Genomic DNA, 27,041 nt, shown 5'->3' on the forward strand with positions numbered 1-27,041 from the left:
GGCTGTTGGAGCAGCTTGTCTTGTGGTGCTGCCCTCTTCTGGTCTGGTGGACATGGGACTCAACCACTTCCTGCCCAGCACAGCCTTCTGCCCTGGGCTGAGCAGGTATGGGGGATGTTGTCCTTCAGCAAAATCATAGAAGTTGTTGCTTGATAGAGAGTCAGAGGAAATAAAAAGAAATACACAATTAATTTTTAGAATGGGTCAGTGATTCTTTTCCTCCACGTTACTGAGAGTGGGAAAGGCTCAGATTTTGTTCTAATAATTGTGCTGAAGAATTTATTCCATTGGTTGCTTTCATGAAGACTCTTGGAGTCTATGATAAAGAATAAGTGTGTAACATTAATGATAAATAGTGTTGGGTATAGGATATTATTTGTCTTTTGAATTTGAATTTTTATCCACATACTCTCATCTCCTTATAATACTGACAAGTAAAGCCAAACACTGTTGTCATCTCAGCCTCACAATGCAAGGCCGAGATGGCGATGATGGTGTCAGCTGCTGGCCATCCTCAGGGGACTCTTGCCAGCAGGCTGCTGGGGTAAGTAAGGGTGTGAGGGGTTTGTGCCTAGATTCATCCTGAAGCCGGTCAGAGTCCCCCTGCTCGCTAGCACCTGAGTGAATGAAGGGGTGTTCATGTTTGTGAGCGAGGCGTGTGCAGCTGACCCTGGCTGAGTGCAGCAGGCTCCAGCAGACGTAAGCGGATGCTGCCTGCCGCTCGTTGCTTATGGAAGAGGCTAACTCCTTTCCAACACAAAGTCTGTGGTTGCCAGTGCCTGCCTGACCTGAGAGTCTCCTTACCCAATTTGGGGCTTGTGATTTCTTAAACGTGGTTCTTTGTTTTTTAAACCAAATGGGAAAGCCAACCCATAATTAATAACACTGACCATAGTAACCACACTATCCCTACGCATCAGGCACTGTTTAGAAAAATACATGCACACACCGACATAAGGCCCATCTTCATCTTCACAGCTCCTCAGGTAGGCAGGACTTTTTAATCCCCATTTTAACAGAAGGAGGGCCTGAGGCGTGGAGAGTTAAGGAACTTGCCCAGGATCAGAGGCCTTTTGCTGGCAGAGGCTGGTCTATCTGGGCCAGTTGGGGGAGCCACCCTAAGGCTGGAGGATGGGTGCAGTGAGGAGGGGGGTGCCTCAAGGGCCAGGGGTGCTTAGACTTGCACAGGCCAGTGCAGGAGGCTCCCGAGGGGCTGGGTCCTAGCGAACAGGTAGAAGGGAAGGCCTCCTGAGGTGTGGGTTCCCAGCAGGCATGTTAATGAGTTTGATAAAGGTGCTGTAGTGCTTCAATCAGGGCAGGGCCATGTGACGCTGCTTACCAAGGTTTGCCCAGCTGCTGCTTTTCACCAGCTGCACTGTTATCTTCATCAAGGGGGAACTGCCGTCTTACCTCTCCACCCCTTGGCAAAGAGGCTGCCCCTCTGTGTGTTGTGGCTTCATCACGGTGCCTGGTAGAGTCCGAGCCCTAGACTGCGAGCAGTGGTGCAATAGGCCTTCAGTTGTGCTTGCCTGCATCGGGGACGGCAAGCTACTGTTAGCTTCTGCCCCAGAAAACACCTTTAACTCATGGACAAGATGAAGATTTCTGCCGTAGGGAGACTCTCACTTTTAGACTTTTGTGTTACTTGGCTTTGCTCTTACTAATAAATTGTGGAAGGTACATCAGTTACACTGGGAAAATCATTGGTAGAATTCTTGTTACTTAGCTGAATCAGATGACTATGAGATATTACTCTGGTTTAGAGCTGATAAAACAGATACATTTGAAGGGAGACTTATTCACATTTCCCCATATATCATTATCATATTCGTACATGGTTACTCTCTGGTAATTCAGCTTGGTTCAATATGATATATTAGCATGGCTTTTCTTTTATAAGTTGTGGAGATTTAAATTTGTTTAGCAAAGGAAACAATGAAGACACTTAAAATCACTCCTACATTATCTGCCCATTACTTAAGAAATGTATGGTTTTACCTGCTGTGGCCCTTGGCCCCTTGCACAGGGGCTTGCACGTGTCGTACTCCAGACTTCCCTGGCCCTACCCAACTGGAGGTGCAGCTGGAAGGGCTCAGCTGGAGGAAGAGTTGCACCTCTTGCTGCCAGTGTGACCCTGGGTGGCCCCTTTACCTGTCTGTACCTATGTTTCCTCCTGTGTAGAATGGGCTGTAACTGCCTGCTCTGTCCAACTCAGGTGTGTTAAGACAGCAGCACAGGATCTGCATATAAGTACAGATCAGCAAGAGGCATGCATGTGCCAGGTGTTCTAGAAAGATGAGGCCTCTGCTTCCTTGCTCAGGGATGATTTAGGAGTTTCCAGGAGTAGCAGTCAAGGCTTTGTGTGACTTTGGCCATATCTCATGCCCTGGGTTCTAGGAGCTTCCTCTCCCCACAGTGTCCTCCTGCATTTACTCCAAGATTGAGTCTAGTTGAGTTGTTCTACAGTTGACAGAATATTGTAAGGCCTGCCAATCAGAGTGAAAGCTGGCTCACTCAAATTTGTCCCTGAATGTCAGGTAGCATTGTATGCTCATTGGGATATGTGGATTTTAGCATCAGGGCTGCTACCAGCTGGGGAAAGGGATTTTGAGTAAATCACTCTCTGTGGGGGCTGGAGTGTACAATATGTAAAATGAAAGGGGAGAGCTAAGTAATGGTTCTTAAATAGAATGCTTTCCAATTCTTACAGCCATATTCTTACAATAATCATTATTCCCATTACAGAGGAGATAATTGGAATCTAGACGATTTGAGTAACTCTTCTAAATCTTCCGGAGATGGAAGTCCCACACTTGGGGTGCAGGTTCTCTTGCAGGCCTTCAGTTCCTACACATGTACAGAGTATGTATGGACAGTATATTGCAAATTCTTCGCTCTGGCCAGTTTCTTTGTATGCAAGGTTTCTTTAGTATAACTAGTATGAGAGAAAGGGTCATATAACTAGCAGGGAGAGAAAATGGTACACTCATTTCACAAGTGATGTAAATTTGATAGTAAACATATTTCATAGAAAGCTTGTGAAAGGACACCAAGTTAATAATACAGCTCAATAAAATCTGTGTATTTCTTTTTGGGAAAGTACAGTTTATTGTTAACCTGTGGGAAGTGTAAGATGAAGAAGGAACTTTCCTAAGGTGTCATATGGCCTGCAGGGAAGTCTCCTGTCAGCCGTCGCCAGCCATGCCCTGAAAGCTGGTGGCAGATGCAGAGGGCCCCAGGTGGCAGCCTGCAGTTTGGACCCTTGCACATGTGGAAGGGAAGGGACAGCCATGGCCCTCCTCCCTTCACCTCCTGCACCAGTCGTCAGCACAGAAGCCAAGTAGCACTGAGGGGTACACTCCTCTCCAACTGACAGAACACAAACAAAAAATTAGGACTATGAGAAACAAATATACAATGTAAAATTAGTAATTTTGAATAATTGTTTCACCTCATGATTGCCTTTTTTTTTTTTTTAACAGTTCAAGCGTAGTCTTTGGCTAAAGCTATTTTAAATTCTATTATAAATTTGTTTCTAGATATTCTAATTTTCCTTTCTTTGTAGACTGCTATCTTGCAGTTTTTAAAATCTTCTGTTTCATTGAGTTTCTGTAGTCTTTCTTTCTTTTTTTTTTTTAAAGATTTATTTATTTATTTAATTCCCTCCCCTCCCCCGGTTGTCTGTTCTCTGTGTCTATTTGCTGCGTCTTGTTTCTTTGTCCGCTTCTGTTGTCGTCAGCGGCACGGGAAGTGTGGGCGGCGCCATTCCTGGGCAGGCTGCTCTTTCTTTTCACGCTGGGCGGTTTTCCTCACGGGCGCACTCCTTGCGCGTGGGGCTCCCCCATGCGGGGGACACCCTTGCGTGGCACGGCACTCCTTGCGTGCATCAGCACTGCGCATGGCCAGCTCCACACGGGTCAAGGAGGCCCGGGGTTTGAACCGCGGACCTCCCATATGGTAGACGGACGCCCTAACCACTGGGCCAAAGTCCATTTCCCTCTGTAGTCTTTCTTCTCCCTAAAAACATGTAACAAGCTGTTGACTACAGCTGATTCAGTTTTCTTTTTACGCATATTTTTAAACATATGTTCTTCTACCACCTGCTATATTTCTGTGTTTTTCTTTATGTGGTAGGGTTTTTTTCATAGCTTCTGTGTTTATTTCTCTCTGTTTGTTCCTCCCTGAAAGAGAAGTCAGTTCTCCTCTTATATTTTCCTCCAGAGTGTGTGACCATGTTCTGCTAGGGCTCCCTAATTTTCCACCAGGCTACACTTAGAACGTTGTGCACACTTGGAGCTAGATGGCAGTTCAGTTGGGTCTTACACAGTTTGGGGGCCATTGGCCTGGTAGGCGTGTTATGAGGAGGATTTGTGGCCTCCTGGCTCCTCTGTGAGGTTTACTGTTTGGCTGGGACCAGCTTTTTCCACCAGCCCTGTGAGTGCCATGCTTGTGTCTCCCCAGAGCACACTGCCTTTCTAGAAGGAAGTTCAAAGACAGCCCTTATGGCTCCCAGCCAGCCAGGCTGGCATGTTAGAGCACATAGGAAGGACTCCATGTTCTTGGAACCTGGAAGGTTTGTTTTGCTGACTTCTTTTGCTTGATTCATTTGAAATTTAGGAGTAGTGGAGAGTGAATTCATGTATTTAGCAGCCTCCTTTTCTTGGCTCGCCCATCCTCTAGCCTCATAGTGCTTGTTCTTTCCTCTTAGCTTAGCCAGGGATCTGGATTACTGTTCATTTGGCAGGAATCATGTGATGCCTTATGGAACAGTTACTCTTGTTTCCTTGAACTAGAATTTGAATTTTGTAGCATTAAGATTTTCCTATGTTTATGCCCAACAGATTATGTAATTTGAAGCCAGAACAATTCTAATATTCTACACAAGGTCCTGTAGGTTGAGTGTTCAGTATATTCACAAATATTTTATTTGAAGCACATGTTATGTATTCAGTAAAGACTTAGATATTTTGGTTGACTCTAAACTTTGTATTAATTTGCAGTAGTGTGGTTAAAAAGTAAATGCAAGCTTTTAGCACTTTCAGAGTATCATACTGTCCTGAACAAGGAGAACCAAGGTCCCTGAAAGCATTGCTGATTCCCAGCATCTCGTAATTAATGGAGCACCCCTCCTTGTAGCCTGATTCAGAGGGGAGCAAGACCTGGGAAAAGTCAGCAAGGCAGGTCCTTTGAAATGTTATTGTCCAGTTCACAAACACTTAGCATGTGGCTTAAACACTGAAGGGTGTGGAGTGGGTAAGGAAGGTAGGGCATGCTTGACAACTGTTTCTAAATGCCAGGTTGTCTCACAGATGTTTCCTTATGACTATATCCCACATAACTAGAATCCATCATAGAAACTGAAGGAATACACAGTTGGCTCATGATGAGATAACAGTGTCAGGATTTCAGTGGCCAGTCATGAAGGGTACTAGGTGGTGATGAGCTCTTTGTCAACTGAGGCACTGAGGGGTAGTGTGGATGACTGGTTGTCAGAAACTAAACAGGCGGGTTGGACTATGCTGACTTGAAGGTCCTCATTCCGTTCTTAAGATGTGTGATGATGTGGAATATTTTTTGATGGCAAATTCAGTTAAAATCACTAAATTAATTTCCTCTGGTAAAATATATTAAATTTGAATTTAGTTTTATGTTTGAAGACTAATAGGACAATGGTTTAATGCAAGAGAGAGAGTTCATTTTGTTCAATAGATCAGTAATTATTCTTGTTAAGCAATAGAAGATCAATAAAATATCCTCTCCCCTTCCCTCACCTCCCTTCCTCTCCCCTCCCCTCCTTTCCCCTCTTTTTAACTAACTGTTTCATAACAGGCTTGACTTACTTAAGCTAAGGAATAGATTTTTCTTTTACTAATAGCATCAGTTTCCAAATATTAGCTAAACCAAAACAAAATTAGCTGCTGGAGCAATGAAGTCTTCCTTCCGGGCCAGAATGACTCAATTTTTGTATTTTCTCAGGATTCCTAATTTTTATGGAAGAGGTCACATACCTGTTTTTCCTCACATCCCTTTGGGATACAGTTTTCCAAGTGAATTTCTGCCTCTGCTCAAATGGCTTTACCCCTGCCTGGATGCAAGTCCATTATCATCTCTGTTCCCGCAGGAGTCTGTGCCTCAGATGAAGAGGAAAGCAGTAACATTGGTCCCCTTGAAGACACCTCTTATCTGGTGTCATTGCTGTCACATGGGCATGCCTGACAGGAGTTTAGAAATGTCTCTTCTCCCTCTAAACTTCCTGTACACTGCCTGTTTTACAAGGGTTAGAACACACAGAATGAGGAGCCAACAATGCCTGTAGGACTTAGGTGCTACATTCCTTGAGAGAATGGCAGTGCAAGACCTGAGCTCTCTATTCACAGTGGCTTGTTCTGAAGAGCATTTTCCATGTCATGGTTTGTGGGAATTGAACTTAAGCAGAAAGTGGCAAGTTTTCTGGATTGAGGAGACGGAGGTTGGGGATTAGGGCTACCAAAATTACTGGGGCTTTATGAGCAAAATCCTGCAGAGAAGGGAATTACAGGAGCCCAAATCTCTATTAGAAACTCTTCTCAAGTTGCTGTCTAACTATTAAGTTGCTTGAGTTCATGTTAAGACAGTTAACTGGGAGGCTCAGATATGAGCAGAGTTTTCAGCAGCCACACATTACTAGGAGAAACCGAGATTGGACTTTAAGTACCTTCAAGGCGAAGGACTTTAATAAACCTTCTAGACTTTCAAGGCCCATGCCGTAGGAGTGTGGATCATGCCCTAGGAGTCAGGGCAGACTGTAACAGATGACCTTTAACAAACACTGAAATTGAGCCTCACATAAATCAAGATGTTCTAGTGATGCTCTGTTTGCAAGCAGAGAACTTTACCAATCTCTGCTTCTGGCCAACTTGGGGCAGCAGACTGGGTATGCTCTCCTGGCTAAAATAACTAAAACCCTTGATGATATATATGAAACAATGGTTTTCAGACATTAGATATCAGGCAGTGAAGGACAGTGATAGTTGAGAGACAGGAAACAAATGAGTGAGCCCTACAATTGCCTGAAACAATTTCTGGGCCACAGCTCACTGATGGTGAACCCAGGAGAAGGCTAGCAGACTCCCTGAGTTGAGGAGATAGATCTAGAAGTCTAGAATACTCGGCAGCTAGATCTCACAAGCCAAAAGTGCTTTGGAGGAAAGAACTGCACACAGAGCAAGCAAAATTTGCAGAGGAGCCCCCTTGAGTTTTCACCCTATCCATGTGAGAAGACTTCTTAAATCCAGGCAAGGAGCCACTTGAAAGAATAGGAGAAAACAATCCTCAGAGCTCACGTAGGGGCAAGGAACAGTTTTCTTTCCTAAGAGCTGTAATGGCAAACCTAATACTCCATGGGGTAGCAGGCAGAGAACACTGAAGCTCACCTAGCCCTGTACTAGACACTGTTCCAGCCCTGTTTAGTAGGGATTACAAGCAAGACCTGAAAGGATCACTGTTTCCAAGTAACTTAACTGCATCCCAGAACAGAGCTCAAGAGTATATGGGGTATTAAAAGTATGAAAAATATCATAAAATTTTTTTTTGATGTTTTGCCTTTCATCACTCTAGTAGGTATGACCCTGTATATATAGTGGCAAGGCAATCTTACATCCTTTTTTTAATTTTTAAAAATTTTTATTGTGTCTTCAAAAAAGTTTTAGGTCACAGTAAAGTCACATATAGAATATAGGGAACTCCCATATACCCAACATCAAACCCTTTTCCCCCTTCCCCAGCAATGATCTTTTTACATGTGGATATTACATTTGCTGCAGCTGATGTACAGATATTGAAACATAGCTGTTAACCATGGTTCCATTATGGTTTACGTTATGGTTTATATTTTAGACTGTACACTTTTATAAATTTTTGGTGAAAATTTAACATGGCCTGTATCCATCACTGCAGGATCATGAAGAACATTTCCATTGCCCCAGTTATGCCCTCTTACATCTATTCTGTTCCTCTCTCCTCCTCCCCTCAGGACCCACAGTGACAACCAAGCTTCACTGCTTGAAGGACAGGATTCATAAATACTTGCAACAATGCTGAGGTCTTGACACACTAGTCAGTCCTCCCCCATTGGAAGCCACCCATGCTCTCAAGAGATACCCTCCCCTCTGTTTGAGAACATTAGGCCTCCCCAGGATGGGGGTACAATACCTTCCTGCTCATTATATTGGTCTCCACCCACCAATATAACACACTATGATAAGATGAGCACTCACACACTCCCTAGAAGCCTGCTCCAGGTGAACCCTGTGCCAGATACCCCCCATTAAACACTTTAAACCAGTAACCTTCCTTATTACATTTTCTAAAGAGTTTTCTCAACATTGTAGTTCAACCACATACCTGACAGTCTCTCGTGTTCACCCACTCCCCCCCAATCCTTTTGAGGCAAAATGTCCCCAAAAAGGGGATGTTTGATGATAGACAAAACGTCAAAAAATTTTTTTATATTTTTCACTTTTTAATACCCTAATTTATTTTTTACTTTTAGTTTTTCTAAACTATTATGTATTCTATTTCTAATCTTTAAACCTATCATTACTATTTCATTTTCCTATTAATTGAATCTGCCAATATATTAGACTTCATTCTTGAAGAAGTTTTGGATCACAGAGGTTCAGCTATGGCAGGGGAGGAGTGCTGATGTGGGGTGTTATTGATGGGGGATGCATGGGTAGGAGGGAGTTCTCAAGGGCAAGCATATAGGGTATATAGGTATGTTCAGATGTTCTTTGTGTATTGACATAGGGGGCAGAGTTTCACATGACATCGGAGGGAGTGCTGAGTTCCCATTCTGGGAAACTCTGTCACACTTCTCAGTGAACCAGCAGCAGTCTCCCAAGTACAAGGGCAAAGACCAGTGAAGAAGTATGGTCCAATGATGGGCGCTTGATACTGATGATTATGCTTATGAGCCTGTGTGCTTGAAATTTCAACTAGGCCTAGAGCTGCAGGGTGCCTAAGAGTTACCTCCTGAGAACCTCCTTGTTGCTCAAATATGGCCACATTCTAAGCCAAACTCGGCTATAAATGCATTACGTTCCCCGCAGTGAGGGACATGACTCCCAGGGATGAGCCTCCCTGGTGCTAAGAGATTACTACCAAGTGCTGGTGATGCAACTTGGAAAAGACCTTGAATAAAAGGAGGAAATGGTAAGGACAAATAAGTTTATGTGTCTAAGAGACCTCAAAAATGAGTCAGGAGGTCATCAGAGGGGTCATGCTTACACACATCTCAGCAGGATCTCAGAGACAACCGAAGTAGATACAACCCCAGGTAGTGGTGCTCCTGAGGGCTATGGAGACACCCAGGTCCTACAGTCATGACAGATGGCTCTGGAGTTCAGTGGCTTGCCATGTAGGCCCTACTTTGGAATTTGTGCTCCTGAATGTGATGGAGTTGGACTCAGATGTGACCTCTCTACGCATGACTCTTCTGTCACTTTTGCTGAACCTGTGGTTGGTACTGGGGTTGGTGTATGCTCAGGAGACTTGAATCTCTGAACTGTCTATGTGCCAGCTTGGCCCTGAGCCTCAGCAGAGTTGCAACACCTACTCTTTGGTTCATTGGACTTACCCGTGTCAGCTAACAGGGAGGCGAGGATGATCAACCACCACACCAAGGAACTGAGAAAGACTACAGCTGCAAGCAGGAGAATTCCATCTATCAGCCATGTGGGATCTAAATCCCCTCTCGATTTAGAGGTGGAGTGGTCATCGCCATCCCAGGGTCCTCAGGATGGAAGAGTAAAATATGGATTAGAGTGGACTTACTGGTATTCTACTAAAGAATTATTGTGACTCTAGCAATGGAAGAAATTATATTTCATTGATGTGGAGACGGTGGCTGCGGGAGTTGCTGAAGGCAGGGAGGGGGATAAAAGAGGTGTGATATTGGGGCATTTTGGGGACTTGGAGTTGCCCTGAATTATATTGCAGGGACAGATGCAGAACATTATATATTCTGCCCATAACCCACTGAATGGACTGGGAAAGAGTGTAAACTGCAACATAAACTATAATCCATGCTGTGTAGCAATGCTCCAAAATGTACTCATCAAATGCAATGAATATACCACACTAACGAAAGAAGTTGTCAATGTGGGAGGAGTAGAGGGTGTGGGGAGTGGGGTATATGGGAACCTCTTATATTTTTTTAATGTAACATTTTCTGTGATATAAGTATCTTTTTTAAAAAAAGATAATAAAAAAAGGGAAAAAATTAGTATATGGGAACACAAATATTTCTAGCACCCACCAAAGAAAAATTCACAATGTCTGCTATCTGATAAAAAATTGATCAGACATGCAAAGTAGTGAAAATTACGATCCATCATAAACAGAGAAATCAGGTAAAAGGAACCAACCCAGTAAAGTCAAAGGTGATAGAATTAATAGAGAGAGAAATTAATACCATTTTTATAACTGTATTTAGTATATACAGGACGTAGAAGGAAAAGTTTACCATGTCAAGTAGAAACACGGAAGATTCTGTTTATATATATGAAGTGACCTTCTAGAGAGGAAGACTGCAATTTCTGAAATGAAACTTTTACTCTATAGGATTAACTGCAAATTAGACACTATGTAAGAAAGGATTAGTGAACTTGAGGAAATGCAGTGGAAACTCCAAATGAAATACAGTGAGAAAATGACTGAAAAAATGCAGAATTTCAGTGAGCCTTGGATCTTTAATTAGCATCAATTTTAAAAATAATTGGAGTTCACAAAGGAAGAGGGGCAAGGAAAAAACCAGTGAAGAAGTAATGGCTGAAAATTTTCTAAATTTGATGAAAATTTAAACTCATAAATCAGTGAACCACAAGCGAAAAAAGAAAATCATGAAGAAAAACTAAACCAGGACACATCAAAATCTAATTACTGGGTTGAAGAAAATCTTAAACCCAGCCAGAAACAACCACACATTATGTAGAGGTGCAAAGATAAGAATGATAGCAGGGGAGTGGGTAAAGCTCAGTGGTTGAGCACCTGCTTCCCATGTATGAGTTCCTGGGTTCAATCTCTGGTCCCTCCTAAAAAAAAAAAGAAAAAAGAAAAAATGTAGAATGACAGCAGACTTCTTATCAGAGAAAGTGCAAGTCAGGAAACAGTCAAATAACATCTTTAAATTACTAAAAGGGAAAGAAACACATCAACCTAGACTTCCATAACCTAGAGAAAATATATTTCAAAAATGAAGGTGAAGTAAAGATTTTTTTCAAGCACACAAAAGCCTATAGAAATCATCACCAGCAGACTAGTAGTACCAAAAATTGTTAAAGGAATTACATCAGGCAGAAGAAAAATGATACTAGAGAAAGATCGGAATCTACAATAAAGGAATAAAGTACACAGGAGATGGTAATATATGGCAATTATTAAAGACATTTTACTTTTATTTCAATCTCTTTAAAAAATAATTAACTGTTCAAAGCAAAAAACAATAGTAATGTATTGAGGGGTTTTTAACATGTAAATGTAAAACCTATCACAATAGCACAAATGTTGGGAGGGGAGAAATGGAAGTATAATATTGTTAGTTTTCTATTCTATGTGTAAAATGCTGTGTATCACTTGGAGGTAGACAATGATAAGTTGTTTGCTGTAAAACCCAAGGCAACCATTATAAAGGAGAAAAATAATTTTAGTTAATCAGGCAAGAAAGGAGATAAACTGGGTAAAAAAGAGGGGAAAAGGGCAGAAAGAAGAGATAGGACAAATAAACATATGGTAAGTTGGTAGTTTAAAACTCAAGTAGGTCAATAATCACAGTAAATGGGATTGGTATAAAATAACAGGCAAGGGTTGTCAGAATGGATGAAAGAGCAAGACCCACCTTGACACTGTCTACAAGAACCCCCTTTAAGTACAAAAACAGAAATAGGTTAAAAGTAAAAGATGGAAAAAGAGATCGCATGCTAACACTATATGAAAAAAAAAATGCTTGCTTGGTTATTTTAATATCAGACAAGGTAGATATTAGAGTAAAGAATATTACCATTAATAAACAGCATCATATAATGAGAAAGGGGTCAATTCATGAAGAGCAAAGTTTTTGTACCTAATAACAGATCTTCAAAATACATGAAGTAGAAGAAATGCCCACCTGTGTCCTGATTGAGCAACATTCAGGTTCTTTGGGGCCAGAGGAATCCTGAAACTATGGATTGCTCATGTGTGTTTTGAGACATGCTTTAGGTGTGTTTTTCTGGAGCGGCCCTAAAATTTCAAAGTATTGTAGAACAGACGTATAATGAAGCAACTCCCAGTCTTTTGGAAAGGATGGGATAAAAAGGAATCTTGGTGATAATTTTGAGATCTGCACTACTTAATATCAGTGTAATAGGATTATCTTTTAACACCTCCACTGAAACCTGGTGCTTTAACTGGCAATAATTGAGAACTAATCCTTTTACATCTCTTGGTTGTCATTCACAAAGCTCAAAGCAATTTTAACCCCGCTAACTGTGATTAATTTTATGAACAACAACAACAACAAATTCAGGGCAGTGGTGGCAGGGTCTACGTAGAACTATGCTTTGTGGTGTTTTTGGAAAATCCTTCGACTTGTTGGTTACACTATTCAATATGGCTGTGTCGCTCATTGTGCTTTTGAATACATTGGTGGTACTGTCCTGTGTTCTGGGCCATCAGTGGAACCTACAATTCAAAACTGAGATATTGTCTTTGTGGAAAATCTTAGTCGATATTTTTATGATATCCAAAGAAGTAACACTGATTGCAAAAAGCCTAAGTGATCCAAAATCAAATATTCGTAAAAGAGTAATTAGTTTGGAAGGAGAAAAATCCTCACCAGTAATCCATCAGATTTCTTTTAAAGCCATAGTTAATGTGCCAGTGGTTCATGCTTGGTTATAAGGTGATAGTCTACAGAATTCTGCGGATTCCAGGTGCTATGGACCTGTCCTATATGGATTAATAAGAGGACATATCTTCTCTAAGATTTGGCCTCTGAGTGAGTTTGGAGTTCTATATGCCAACCTCAGTGGTCACAGATTTTCTGGTGATTAGTATTTTTCTTTTGACTTAATTATTGCCTCCCATTCAAGTGAATTTATTATTGTCATTGAAACCATATATTTATCAATAAAATATTTATTATTCACTTTTAATTTTTAAATTAAAGCAACATACACTCTTCAAACTATATTAGTTCAAAATATATAGATAAAAATATAACCCAAAAATGCATAAAGTAAAAACTCATAAAACTATAAGGAAAAATAGACAAATCCACAGTTATTTCAACACTACTTTTTCAATAATTAATAGAAGAAGTAGGCACAAATCTGCAAGGATACAGATTTGAACATTCTCAACTGAGTTGACTTAATTGATCTTTATGAAACGTTTCACCCCAACAACACAATGCACTTTTTTTAAAAAATATGAACACAGAACATTTACTGTAATATGATTATTTTGGGCCATAAAGTAAATTTAAAGGATTTCCTATCACACCAACTATGTTCTATGACCACAATGGAATTAAATTAGAAATCAATAACAGAAAGATATTATAAGTCCCTACATACTTGAAACTAAACAACACTGTCTTAAATAACTCAGGGATCAAGAAGAAAACAAAAAAGAAATTGAAATTATTTTGAAAAGGATGAAAATGAAAACACAACTATATGTCAAAAGTATTTGGAATACAGCTAAAGCATCACCTAAAGAGAAGTTTGTTAACACTAAATGTATTAGTAAAGAAGAAATGTCTCAAATTAATGATTCAACTGCTATCTTAAGATATTAGAAAAGTTAGATTAAATTAAAGTAAGCACAATAAGGGACTAACAACTATAAAAACAGGAATCAATGATATATAGAAAAATAGAGAAAATCAATAAAAGCAAAAAGTTATTTGAAGAGATCAACAAAATTTATAAACCTCTAGCCAGACTCATAGGAAAAAGGAGAGAAGACACAAATTACAAATATCAGGAATGATAGCAGTGACATCGTTAGACATTCTACAGATATAAAAGAGGAAATATATTATGATCAGCCTTATGGCAAACAGTCAACAAATTAGATGAAATACAACACATTTGTTGAAAAACAGAAAGTACAGAAGTTCACTCAAGTAGAGATGGATTATCCTAATAGCTCCTTATCTATTAAAATAGAATTTTTATGAAAAATCTCCTCCATGCAGGGAAAGATTTCCAGGCCCTGTTGGCTTCAGTAGTAATTTTACCAAAAGTTCAAGGAGATAATAATTCTACATAAACTCTTCCAGAAAATTGAAAAGAAGGGAATATTTCTTAAATCATTCTATCAGGCCATCATTACTCTAACAAAACCAGAGAAAGACATTAGAAGAAAACTGTAGACAAATATTCTCCATGAGTATATAAGAAAAATTCTTAAATATTAGCAAATTGAATCAAAAGTATAGAAAGAGTAATTGGGGCTTATCCAGGAATGCTAGATGTTTTTAACATTTTAGAGTTAATATATCATATTAGGAGACTAAAAAAGAAAAATGTCATCATAATATATACGTTGAAAACAAGTATTTGACAAAATCCAGGGGCTAATTTTGGTAAAAACTTTTAGGAGATTTTGTAATAGAAGAAATTCCCCAACATGGTGAATATCCCATATGAAAAACGTGCAGCAAATATATTTAATGGTGAAAGCCTGAATGCATTCCCCCAAAGATCAGGAATAAGGCAAGGAAGCCTGTTCTTCTTCTCTATTCAATATTTTCCTGGAATCCACATCAGAAAGAAATTGTAAAACTATCTTTATTCTCAGTCATGGTTGTCTGTGTAGACCCTCCTACAGAATCTGAAAAAAAAAAAAGCTAGTAGAACTAATGAGTGAGTTTAGCGAGGTTACAGGATACAAGATAATATACAAAAATGTATTTTTCTTACTAGCAACAAATAGTTGGACATTGAAAGAGATACTATTTTTAATAGCATTAGAAAATGAAATACTTAGGGATAAATTGGGCAAAGATGTGAAACTTGATCTGAAAACTACAAAACATTTCTAAGAATTTACTGAACACCTAAATAAATGGTGACGTGTATTGTGTTCGTGGTTCAGAAGTTTCAATGCTGTTAACATGTTAATATTCCCTAAATGGATCCTTAATTCAGTCAACTCCTAGTCCAAATCACAGCAGGCTTTTTACTTACACACACATACTTGGATAAATTAGATAACTAACACTACTTGATTTCAATTCTTATTATAAAGCTACAGTAATCAAGACTATGTGATACTGGCATAAAGACAGACAAGTAGATCAGTGGATCAGAACAAAGAGTCCAGAAATATACCCACACATATATGGCATGTTGCTTTTTGACAACAATGCCAACGCAACTTATTGGGGAAAGGATAGTTAACAGTTATCATGATTTTTAGCTGTTCTTGTAGTAGTTCCAGCAAGAGATGAATTGTATATCCATATCCGAAGGGAAAAAAACAACAACTTTGATCTATACCTCCCATCATACATAAAACTTAAGTTAAATAGGTCAGAAATCTAAATCTAAAACTCAAAACTATAAAACTTCCTGAAGAAAACACGGCATCCTTTGTAGCCTTGATTAGGCAAAGTTTTCTTAGTTATGGCATTAAAAAACTGAAATTTAAAATAAAATAAATTACAAATTGGACTTCAAAATTTTATGCTCTTTGAAAGACACTGTTGAAGAGAATGAAAATATAGCAAACTCTCCCAGTTTTCTCCCAAAACATTTTCAAATCACACATCTAATAAAGATCTTATATCTAGATTATATAAAAAAACTTTAAGGAGACAGCATAATTCAATGGCAAAGGATTTGAAAATAGCCATTTCACCAAATCACAAAGAAGTACATGAATAGATGCTCAGCCTCAGTATTCACTAGGGAAATGTAAATCCAGGGTGCATAAAAATGTTTGGATATTTTCATAGTGGATACAATTAAAAACAACAACTGAGGGAGTGCTGAGTTCCCAGCCAGGGGAGCTCTATCACAGTCCCTAAAGGAACAGCAACAATCTCCCAAGTGCAACAGCAAAGACCAATAAAGAAGGAAGGTCCAACAATGAGCCCTTGATACTAACGACTATGCTTGTGAGGCTGTGCACTTGAAATAAGAACAAGGCCTAGAGCTGCAGGGTGCCTACGAGTTACCTCCTGAAAGCCTCCATGTTGCTCAAATATGGACAGTCTCGAAGCCAAACTCAGCATGTAAATGTGTTGCCTTCCCCCCAGCGTGGGACATGACTCCCAGGGATGAGCCTCCCTGGCGCTGAGGGATTACTACTAACTACCAGGTGATGATGTAACTAGAAAACGACCTTGAATAAAAGGGTCAACTTGGACCAGCAGAATATCTCAGTTTCCATATAATAGCAGGAGTTAAAAATGGTTTTTGACCTGAATAAAAGGGGGAAATGGAAAGGACAAATGAGTTTATATGGCTATGACTTTCCAAAAAGAGCCGGGAGGTTATCAGAGGGGTTACCCTTATGCACACCTCAGCAGAGTCCCAGAGACAGATAAAGTAGATACAACCCCAGGTATTGGTTCTTCTGAGGGCTACAGAGATCCACAGGTTCTGTGGTCATGGCAGATGGAGTTCAGTGCCATGTCAGTTGCCCTACTTTGTAGTTTGTGTTTCCATGTGATGGAGCTGGACTCAGATGTGATCTTTTTTTTTTTTTTTTTTTAAAGATTTATTTATTTAATTCCCCCCCCCCACCCTGGTTGTCTGTTCTCTGTGTCTATTTGCTGCGTTTTGTTTCTTTGTCTGCTTCTGTTGTCGTCAGCAGCACGGGAAGTATGGGCGACACCATTCCTGGGCAGGCTGCACTTTTCTCTCGCGCTGGGTGGCTTTCCTTACGCGTGCACTCCTTGCGCGTGGGGCTCCCCTACGTGGGGGACACCCCTGCGTAGTGCGGCACTCCTTGCACACATCAGCACTGCGCATGGGCCAGCTCCACACGGGTCAAGGAGGCCCGGGGTTTGAACCGCAGACCTCCTATGTGGTAGACGGACGCCCTAACCACTGGGCCAAGTCTGTTTTCCCCTCAGATATGATCTTTGTTCACAAGCCTCTCCTGTTACTTTTACTGGAACTGTAGTTGGTGCTTCGGTTTAATGTATACCCAGGGGATCTGAATCTCTGGACTGACCATGTGATAGCTAGGCCCTGGGCCTCAACAGACTTCAGCTCCTATACTCTGGTTTATTGACTTACCCCACTCATCCAACATGGAGGTGAAGAAGGTCAACCACCACACCAGGGAGCCAAGAGTCTCTACAACTGAAAGCAGGAGAATTGCATCCAGCATCCATGTGGAATCTAAGCCCCCTCTTGATATAGATGTGGAGTGGACACAACCATTCCAAGGTCCACAGGATGGAGGAATAGAGTATGGATTAGAGTGAATTTACTGATATTCTGTTCATGAACTATTGTGATTAGTAATTGAAGAAAATGTGGCATTGGTGTGGAGAAAGTGGCCACGGTGACTGCTGGGGGTAGGGAGGGGAGGAAGAGATGAGATGTGGGGGCTTTTTCGGGACTCGGAGTTGTCCTGGGTGGTGCTGCAGGGACAGTTACAGGACACTGTATGTCCTCCCATGGCCCACTGGGTGGACTGTGGGAGAGTGTGGGCTATGATGTGGACTATTGACCATGAGGTGCAGCAGTGCTCAGAGACGTATTCACCAAATGCAATGAATGTTTCATGATGATGGAAGAGATTGTTGTTATGGGGGGAGGAGTGGGGTGAGGGGGGTGGGAGGTATATGGGGACCTCATATTTTTTTAATATAATATAAAAAAAATAAATAAAGACAAAAAAATCGCAATGAGATGCCTTTTGGTATGGTGATCATACTAACTGTTACCTAGGACATGGGACATCTCTCATATGCTACTGCTGGGAATGTAAAATGGTACAATTACTTTGGGAAACATTTGACAATTAAAAAAGAAAAGTTAAATATAAACCTATGAGCCATTCCACTGTTTATCCAAGATTAATGAAAACATATGTCCCAAGCTTTGAAAAGGAATGTTTGCATCAGTTTGCTTATAACAGGAAATATCCCAACTATCCATCAATACATCAATGATTACACAGATTGTAGTATATCCATATCGTAGAATACTGAATAAACTATTGATACACGTGAAACATTAGTGAAACTCAGAAGAATTATGCTAAGTGAATGTATCCATACCCGAAAGTATACACACTGTGATTCCATTTAATAAGCTTTTTTAAAAAGCTGATTATTTTGTAATGTCAAAAAGCAAATCAGTGGTTGCCTGGAGTCAGGGTTTGGTGCAGAGAGGAGAGAGATGAAGGGATTACGAATGGCCGCCGGCATGCTTTGGGTGGGTGTAGTCATTATGGGCATATTCATTATCTTAACTGTGGTGGAAGCTTCATGAGATTCACATAAAAGTTTCAATTTGTACTTAAAATATGTACACTTTATTATATGTCAGTTGTATCTCAGTGTTGATCTTTTACTAAAACAAAAGCAGCTCACTTCTTTTGGGAGCAAGATAAAATTGTCTAGCACCAAAATTATCTTTTCAGCTGCACTGTGCAACATCCATTCCAAAATTATGAAACAGACTAAAAACAGGACCAAATGAAAAAAAAAAAGATAAAATCAGATGAGAAATACGCCCACAAGTGATTTATATCTTGGTGTTGTTGATTTATTCCAAAGAATCCTAGGTTAAAAGGAATAGGGGAATAGGTGGGGGAATTTAAACATGGAATTGTAATGTATAAGAAGAATCAAGTGGACTTTTTAGAACTGAAAACTATAAGCCCTATAATTAGCAATTCACTGGATGTGATTCACGGGACTGGGCAGTAGAAGACAAGGGTACGGATCAGGAGGAAGTTCAATGTAGTGTATCCACATTGGAGCACAAGGGAAAAGATAATGGGACAACAAAAAACAGAACAGAAGAGACCTATGGCACAGGGCCAAAGGTCTCAGTGTCCTCAGAAGAGAAAAGAGGGGGTTAGAAACAAAATTTGAACAGAGAAAGGCCATGGATTTTTCCAATCCATTGAAAGATATCCATGCTCAGATTCATGAAGTTTGGCTTACCTTGAAATGAAGACATAAAAAGCAAGCAAACAAATAGCAAAACAAACTTCTCATACCTGGGCATAGCACTGTTTGACTGTTGAAAACTAAGGACAAAGTGAAAATCTTAAAAGCAACCAGATTCTATTATAGCAGTGGCCCCTTGCATTTTCAAGAGTCACAGCCTCATTCTGACAGGTTTCTAGTGGTCTATAAATTGGCACCCTAAGTGTAATTGCTGGGCCACTGATGATTCCTCAGCTTTATCTGCCAGTGCCATTCTGCTCTTTTCATAGTGTTTGTATTCCCACCAGCACATTACAGACTCATATCACATATTGATGGTTCAGGCAGCCACTTCTTTATATAATTGCTACTCAAAAGTGATACCAAGTTTTGGACAGCAGTATCTGTACCCTATCCCCATACACTGACATTTTTTACCCCAAAATATATTAAATAAATAAGCCATATGGGATGATATTGTGGCATTATGGTTTCATAAGACTTAACCAGTTTCCATCAGAAAATATCATATGGAATGAGTTTGCATTGTGTCCAATATCTGGATGAGCACCAAGTCATTTTTATTTGTTTTGTCTGTCCTATTGTGTTTACTCCTTCTACGTGTTTCAAAGTATTCTCATGGCGAGCTGTTATTTTGTCCCAATGGCATTTTGCTCTGCCGTAACTGTTTGTAAATGCACTTGAAGTACAAAATAACCATGAGCTTCCAAAAGGCGTATAAATTGGTGAAGAGAATAGTACAGAAAGAATGTACTTCCAAAGAGTGCCTCTCTTGCACCACCCTCCCCTATCTAGCATCACTGGCAAGTCTCTTCCTCCTCCATTAGCCGTGCCATCAGAAACCTCCAATATATCTCAGTTTGTGTGCCAACTGGGCTTATTTGCTTTTGAACTGTTTACAGACATACCTCAGAGATATTGTGGGTTTGGTTCTAGACCACTGGAATAAAGCATATATCGCAATAAAGTGAGTCATGTATTAATAATAAGTTATGTTTACATTATTCTGTATTCTAATTTGTCTGTAATAGAATTATGTCTAAAAAAGCAATGTATAACACAGAGGGAAGTGGATTTGGCCCAACGGATAGGACATCCGCCTACCACATGGGAGGCCCAAGGTTCAAACCCAGGGCCTTCTGATCCATGTGATGAGCTGGCTTATGGCACAGTGCTGATGTGTGCAAGGAGTGCCGTACCACGTAGGGGCATCTCCCACATAGGGGAGCTGCACGCACAAGGAATGTGCCCCGTAAGGAGAGCTGCCCAGCCCCAAAAAAGTGCAGCCTGCCCAGGAGTGGGGACGCACACACAGAGAGCTGATGCAGCAAGATGACGCAACAAAATGAGACACAGATTCTGGGTGCCGCTGACAAGAGTACAAGCAGACACAGAAGATCACACAGTGAATGGACACAGAAAGCAGACAACTGGGGGTGGGGGTGGGGGGTGGAAAAAGAAATAAAAAAATAAGTCTTAAAAAAAAAGTAACACAGACAGGAAGTGAGCACATGCTGTTGGAAAAATGACAAAGATAGATGTGCTCAATGCAGGGTTGTCACCAACCTTCAATTTGTAAAAAAGTAATCTGTGAAGCATAATAATGCAAAGCACAATAAAATGAGGTGTGCCTATGTTGCTTTCATAAACTTGTCTTCACTGTTAAAGTGATAAATTTTTCTCATGTGGCAATCATTTGGTTATCTTTGGTTGCGGTTGAATGCATCATAACTTTTCCATTAAAATTAGTGGGTAAGTTTTTTTCCCATCATAGCAGAAGGGTTTTTGGAACAAATTAATCACATTAAGTGGCTGGAAATTTTTAAGAGTTCCCATTGTTCTTGGTGTTTGCCAACACTTGGTGAAGTGTTGGCAGACTCTTAACTTTTAGCCAGTCTTGTAGGTGTGCAATTATAGCATTTTGTTTTAATTTCAGTATATTTGATTACTAATGAGAATGAGCACTTTTTCATGTGTTTATTGGCTATTTTGACCTCCTCTTAGGGAGTGATTATTTAGTTTTTATCCATTTTTCTACTTATGCTAATGTCATTTACAAGGGAGAGAGACCAGGCTGGCCCCAGATGTTTCTGCAACAATATTTATGCTAGGAAAAGTGTAGCACTGTATATAAAATTTTTAGAGAAAGGAAGAATTTTCTCAGTGATAGATTTCCAAACCTGTGAGAACTTAGGGAAAGTGGTGCTCACAAACCCTTGTTGAAAAAGCTCCTTTAAGATGGAACCAAACCACAAAAAAGAAATGGAGTAAGGGAGTGGAAAGGTAAAAGAAAGATTGCTGGTGATCCCCAGGTACATGATGTGGAGTGAAGTGAGTAAATTAGGGCCGAGGACAGAATTTAATGTTGCAGATATCACCAGTTAGGAATATCAGTGGTGGAGGACAGTACAGGGTGTTGAGTGCCGAGGGCCCAGGGGGTGGGGGCAGCGGATGCTGTCTTACCCCTCACAGGCCATTGATCAATCACAGGGATTTAGGAACAGCATTGACAGAGTACCAGTAAGGGGACCAAAAATAGCTGTAACTACTCATGCCCAGGGTGGGCGGGAGTGTGGGGTATGAACACGGTGATTCTCTCATCATCCTTGTGAGTCATCAGTTGTTCTGCTTCATGGACAGAGGCCATGAAAGGCCATTCACACATACATGCATGCACACGCACACACAGAAAGGAGCACACGTAATCGGTAAGTACAAAAAAAGAGCCCAGTCTAACTAAACATTTATAGTTTTAAAAAATCAAAATGATGTGGCAACATTTTTCACTTTCCAATTTGTCCAACGTTTGAAAGTATACTATTGGGCAGGTATGAAAAATAGCACTTAAACTATGATGGGAATATAATGTTCAGAGATCTCCTTAGAGAAGATTTTAGTTAGCTTATCTGAAATTAAAAATGCATAATACTTCTCATGGTGAGGTACTTCGGAATGTATTGATTTAAAAAAATCCAATATATGTTGATCTCAAAGAATAATGCAAAGGTATTGATCTTAAAAAATAATACACTGGGAAGTGGACTTGGCCCAGTGGTTAGGGCGTCCGTCTACCACATGGGAGGTCCGCGGTTCAAACTCCGGGCCTCCTTGACCCGTGTAGAACTGGCCCATGCGCAGTGCTGATGTGCTCAAGGAGTGCCCTGCCATGCGGGGGTGTCCCCTGCTTAGGGGAGTGCCCATGCGCAAGGAATGTGCCCCATAAGGAGAGCTGCCCAGTGCGAAAGAAAGTGCAGCCTGCCCAGGAGTGGTGCCACACACACGGAGAGCTGACAGAACAAGATGACGCAACAAAAAGAAACACAGATTCCCGTGCTGCTGATAAGGATAGAATTGGTCACAGAAGAACACACAGCAAATGCAAGAGAGCAGACAACGGTGGGGTGTGGGGGGGTGGAGAGAAATAAAAAAAATATATAAAAAACAAAAGCAAAACCTTTAAATTAAAAAAAAAAAAATACACAATGTGTAGAAAAAAGGCATGCGCATTTTATTCCCATTGCATAGAAAACTTCTGGATAGACCCACCAGAGAATGTTCACTGTGATTTTGAGGTCATACTTAGTAGGAAAGGGTCTTATTTTTCACTATATGTTTATATTCATGCTCTTTATATTTAAATATTTATAGTTTTTGAAGGGTTATGAAAACCAAAGAACAAAAACGGTTTATCATTGTTATTATTAATAAAAGAATCTACATATATTTCTATGTTCATGTCAAACTTGTTAGTATGTTAATATTTAGTAATTGAAAAACCTAAGTTGAGTAATTCACTGATAAGTTTGCAGTATATGCACAGCAGAAAATGTTCTTGCATCATTTCTGCTCCTACATTGAAGGAACACAGAATAATAGTCATTAAAATGCTGTAAATAGCAGTGTGTCCTCAATTTACCCACACCCTCTGAAGGAATTATTAGTCTTTCTCCTGCCTCTTTCCACGAGAGCCTGATAGTCCCAAAGAGGCACACAGCCTGCCATTGTGGAAAGGATGCTTGCTTGGATTCAGGGAGAGTTGTTTTGCATTTTAGCCCTGAGAATTACCAGCAGTGTAACTCTTACCAATCACTTTCCCTCTCTGAATCTGATGCCTCCTTTATAAAAACGGCGATAATTTTTGCTTCCTGATCTGGTAAATATTAGGTGTAGGATAATAAATATGAAAGAGCTTGAAAATAGTAAAGGGCTTAAAAATGGTTAGTTTCTCTCCCCTTTTAAGATTTACGATTTATGTTTTCATCTTCCAATGCCTATTTCTGGAAAATAATTCACTAGATAGATTTTAGGAAAGACTTAGGATAATTAAATGTTGGAATTTCCTTCAGGTTTTTTGGAAGTGTTTTTCTGCTTTCAAAAAATCTCATAGAGGAGCCTTCCAGAGCCTGAGGCCATGCCCCTTGGTTGTTGTGGTGGTCAGCTGTGCGCTTGAGTTATTGCACGTGTAGGGAGCAGTCGGAAGGCCCTCCCAGGGCTAAGAGCTGGCCACCAAGTGGGCTCTTTGCCCTTGGCTGCTTTGCTTTGTGAAAGTAGATGATGGTATTTGATTGGGGTCCACTGGATACCGAGACCCCTGTGAACCCTTCAAAAATGTGTTGCCAGGGTTTTGCAGATGTAGTTCTGCTGTAACTGAGGATGCTCATTACTCTGGAAGTGTCTGGTAAGTCAAACCAAACAAAATAGATAAAACTTTGAGGTGCAGCCTTGTCATCCTCGGGGCAAGTTAAAGGCTTCAAGTACACCAGAGCAAAGGCAGGAACCCAGAGTGTGGTGGCGCTTTAGGAGCGCGGGAGTACACAGTCATAGTCACAGGGGCTCAGCTTCATGCTTTCAGTGACCAAAGGTGTCCTTTGGTCATTGCTCATGAAATGTAACACCAGACTGCACGTAGATGAATTTTGGTGAGCTCTGAGAGTAGAAGAATGATATGGAATTGGGGGTGGAACAGGATATCTGTATTCCTTGAAATTTGCCTCATTGAGTTCTTTGGGTAATTTGATGATTTTCCCTTGCTTTTTGTTAGATGGACAGTATTCTCACCCTCGGGGGAAGCAGGTGGGCTGTCATGACAGGCTTCCACAGGCCGGGAGGAGGAGACACTCCCAGGTACTCTCATCTACCCCTGCTGGTGACCTGCCTGCCTGGTCCTGCCCTGTTCAGATGATGGCTCACCTGAGACCCCTGCCTCTCCTCGCTCTGCTCTGCCACCTGTGCCCACCCTGTGTGCCTGATCTCAGTGCCTGTTGGTTGATCTTCCTCATCCCAGACCTTGATCCTCCCTTTTCCCTCCCAGACTTGGAAACCTGATCCTGATTTCTGGTTGCTCCCTTTGCTTGACTATTTCTTTTGGGGTTCTTATTCCTGAATTTCGCCCTGACTCCCATTACCCTTTCTCCACGGGGGATCCTCTCTAACAGAGGCAAGTTCATACCTCCTGATGGTAAATGGCCTCTCCAGTGCTGACCTGCTTCTCCTGTGTTAATTTCCTTTAACAGGGTAACCTTGGAATGAATGAATGGACAAGGTTTTGTTCTTTAAATAAAATAATCTGGAGTATATTGTGCTTGTTATTGCTCATCTGCCTGGAATATTAACTCTTTGATTAGCCACATGACAATCCATGGCAGGTTAGAAACATCATGAAGATAATGAGATCATTCAGATTAGAGCTGATTTAAGGAATAATTTTAAATGATGCTGGAAGAATTGATTTGCTGTCTCAGATTCAGCAGAGCCATTCAGCAGACAGTAATCAAACACATGCTCTGGGCCAGGAGCTGGTTCTGGGGCTTGAGATAGATTTATCCACAAACAAATCCATCAGATTCTGTTCTCAGAGACCTGCAGTAGAATTAATATGCAAGTGGACAAGAGGGCAATAAGCTCAACAAATATCAGAAATGGTAGAGCCCAGGAGGGTGCTTGTGTGTTTGGGAGTAGCTGTGTTCAGTGGGGTCATCTTGCAGGCCTTTTTGAGGAAATGTTATCTGAGTGGGAGGGGATGCTGTGGGTGAGGCTGAGCGTTCTTGGGGTAGTGGATAGCCAGCACAAGAGCCTTGAGTGGGGAGGATCCCTGTCCAAAGAGTAGCAAGGGGCCAGTGTGACCAGAGCAGAGTGGGCAGGGGCAGCAGAGCTGTGAGCTCTCAGAGGCAAGGGGCAGGCCATCTGTGGCTCGGCGGCCATCGTTAAGAGACCTTAGTCCAATGCATTTTGAGCAAAGAAGTATGTTCTTACAGAATCATGCTGGCATCTGGGCAGAGAACAGACTTTGGGGGATCCAAGGAGGAAAGAAGAGGCTTTGGAAGGAGCTCTTCCCTGAGCCCAGGTGAGGGGTGGTGTTGACCAGAACAAGGCGGTTGTGGGAAAGGTGAGGTATGGTTGGTTTAGGGAATTAGTTTGAGTATCGAGCCAATGTGATCTCTTGGTGGAGTGGAGTGGCCATGGCATGGGAGAGGGAGGAGGCAAGGGGGCTACAGGCCTGGAGCTAAATTGCTGGGAGGTGACATTGTCTTCACACATGAAAGGACAAAGACCCCCAAAAGAGCATGTTTGGGAGGGGTGGTTGGCAGCTTCCCTTTTATCATGTCAATGTGAGGTACCAGATGTTCTGGCAGAACTGTTCTGGACACAGGTGGAGAGATGACGCTGGAGCTGGAGAGATTGGACACATCAGACGTGCATTTGTGAGTTATTGGCAGATCACGGCACTTTATTTCAGGAGACTGTATGAGTCCTTCAAGGGAAGGGATGTCAGCAGAGAGAAGAGAGTCTCGGGCGAGGCCTGGTTGCCCCAGCCTTGAAGGCAGGGATGACATGAGGAGTATGCAAGGAGTCTGAGCAGGCCTGCCCAGTGAGGGCGGAAGAAAACCAGAAGTCCTGAACACCCAGTGGAGAAGGGTTCTGGGGACCATGGATTGCTTCCATGGCTGCCAGGAGGGTGGCAGGGGGAGAACTGGGGATCAGTTATCGGGGCTCGTCGAGGTCATTGATGGCCTTAAGCGGTGTTGATGGATACTGGGGGAGGTAAAGGCAAAAGTGGGTGCATATAAAAGAGAAAGGCAACAGAGAAATTGGGGCCGGGAGTATAGATAGTTTTGAAGAGTTTTGTTGCAAAGGGGAATAGAGCAATAGAGGAGAAGCAAGGCCGAGGGAAGCTTTTTTAAAAAGTGGGAGAAATGATAGCTTGATTTTTCTGTAGACAGCAGTGATGAGCAGAGCTGCCTGTGAAGGTGGGTTTAGGGAGAACTGTCTTGAGTAGTAGATGGGAGGGGGTGACTAACATGCTTCTGAGGAGCCCTCTTCAGCCCAGGGGTCTTCCACAGCCTAGGGGCACTCCTCAGCCCAGGGGCCGGCTCGTCTGCAGAAAGCAGGAGGTAGGAGAGGTGGCTGAGGGTGCCACAGTTTCAGGCCATCAGCCAAGGTGGGATGGGGTAGGTGTGAAGACAGGAATCAGTCCAGGGCAGCCCTTGTGAAACTGCCCTTTTTGCCCATTTTTGACAAACTGAAAAAGGTAGTTTCTTATGGTTCAGCTTAAGATTTGATGAGGGGTGGGAATGCGAGGGATGAGGAGGTGCAGAGAGATCCCTGGTGCTGGCCCTGGGACAGCTGTGCCTTCGGGCATGTGCTCAGTGGCTTAATGTTTTTCTCCAGGTAGGTACAGCTGCACAGCACATGCATGGATTTGACAAAGTGTTAAACTTTAGCAGGACAGTGGGTTTTGTCAAGGAAGGCTGAGGAAGCATACCAGAGCCAAGGAAGCCAAAGCACCAGGGTGAAGAGGAGGTGGATGGACTTGTGGGTGTCGCCAGGTAGAGGGTGTTGGAAGAGAGGCAGTGCCCTGGTGGGGTCTTTTCCA

The 27,041-nt window shown here is 41.6% G+C and overlaps 1 protein-coding gene and 1 pseudogene across 8 annotated transcripts in view; both read left to right on the plus strand.

The window, feature by feature from the left end:
* Positions 1-27,041, plus strand: part of PCBP3 (poly(rC) binding protein 3) — a 398,007-nt gene that overhangs the window by 146,141 nt on the left and 224,825 nt on the right. For 2 of the 8 annotated variants that reach the window (XM_058296363.2, XM_058296361.2), the window contains one exon: positions 24,210-24,292. The exons of the other annotated variants lie outside the window; for them this stretch is intronic. The gene's annotated coding sequence lies outside the window, so the exon portion shown is untranslated. The remainder of the gene's footprint in view (positions 1-24,209; positions 24,293-27,041) is intronic. 8 annotated transcript variants of the gene reach the window in all.
* LOC101428103 (mitochondrial inner membrane protease subunit 1 pseudogene) lies at positions 12,574-13,071 on the plus strand (annotated as a pseudogene).

Source organism: Dasypus novemcinctus, chromosome 4, assembly GCF_030445035.2.
Source record: "Dasypus novemcinctus isolate mDasNov1 chromosome 4, mDasNov1.1.hap2, whole genome shotgun sequence".
Lineage (NCBI taxonomy): Eukaryota > Metazoa > Chordata > Mammalia > Cingulata > Dasypodidae > Dasypus > Dasypus novemcinctus.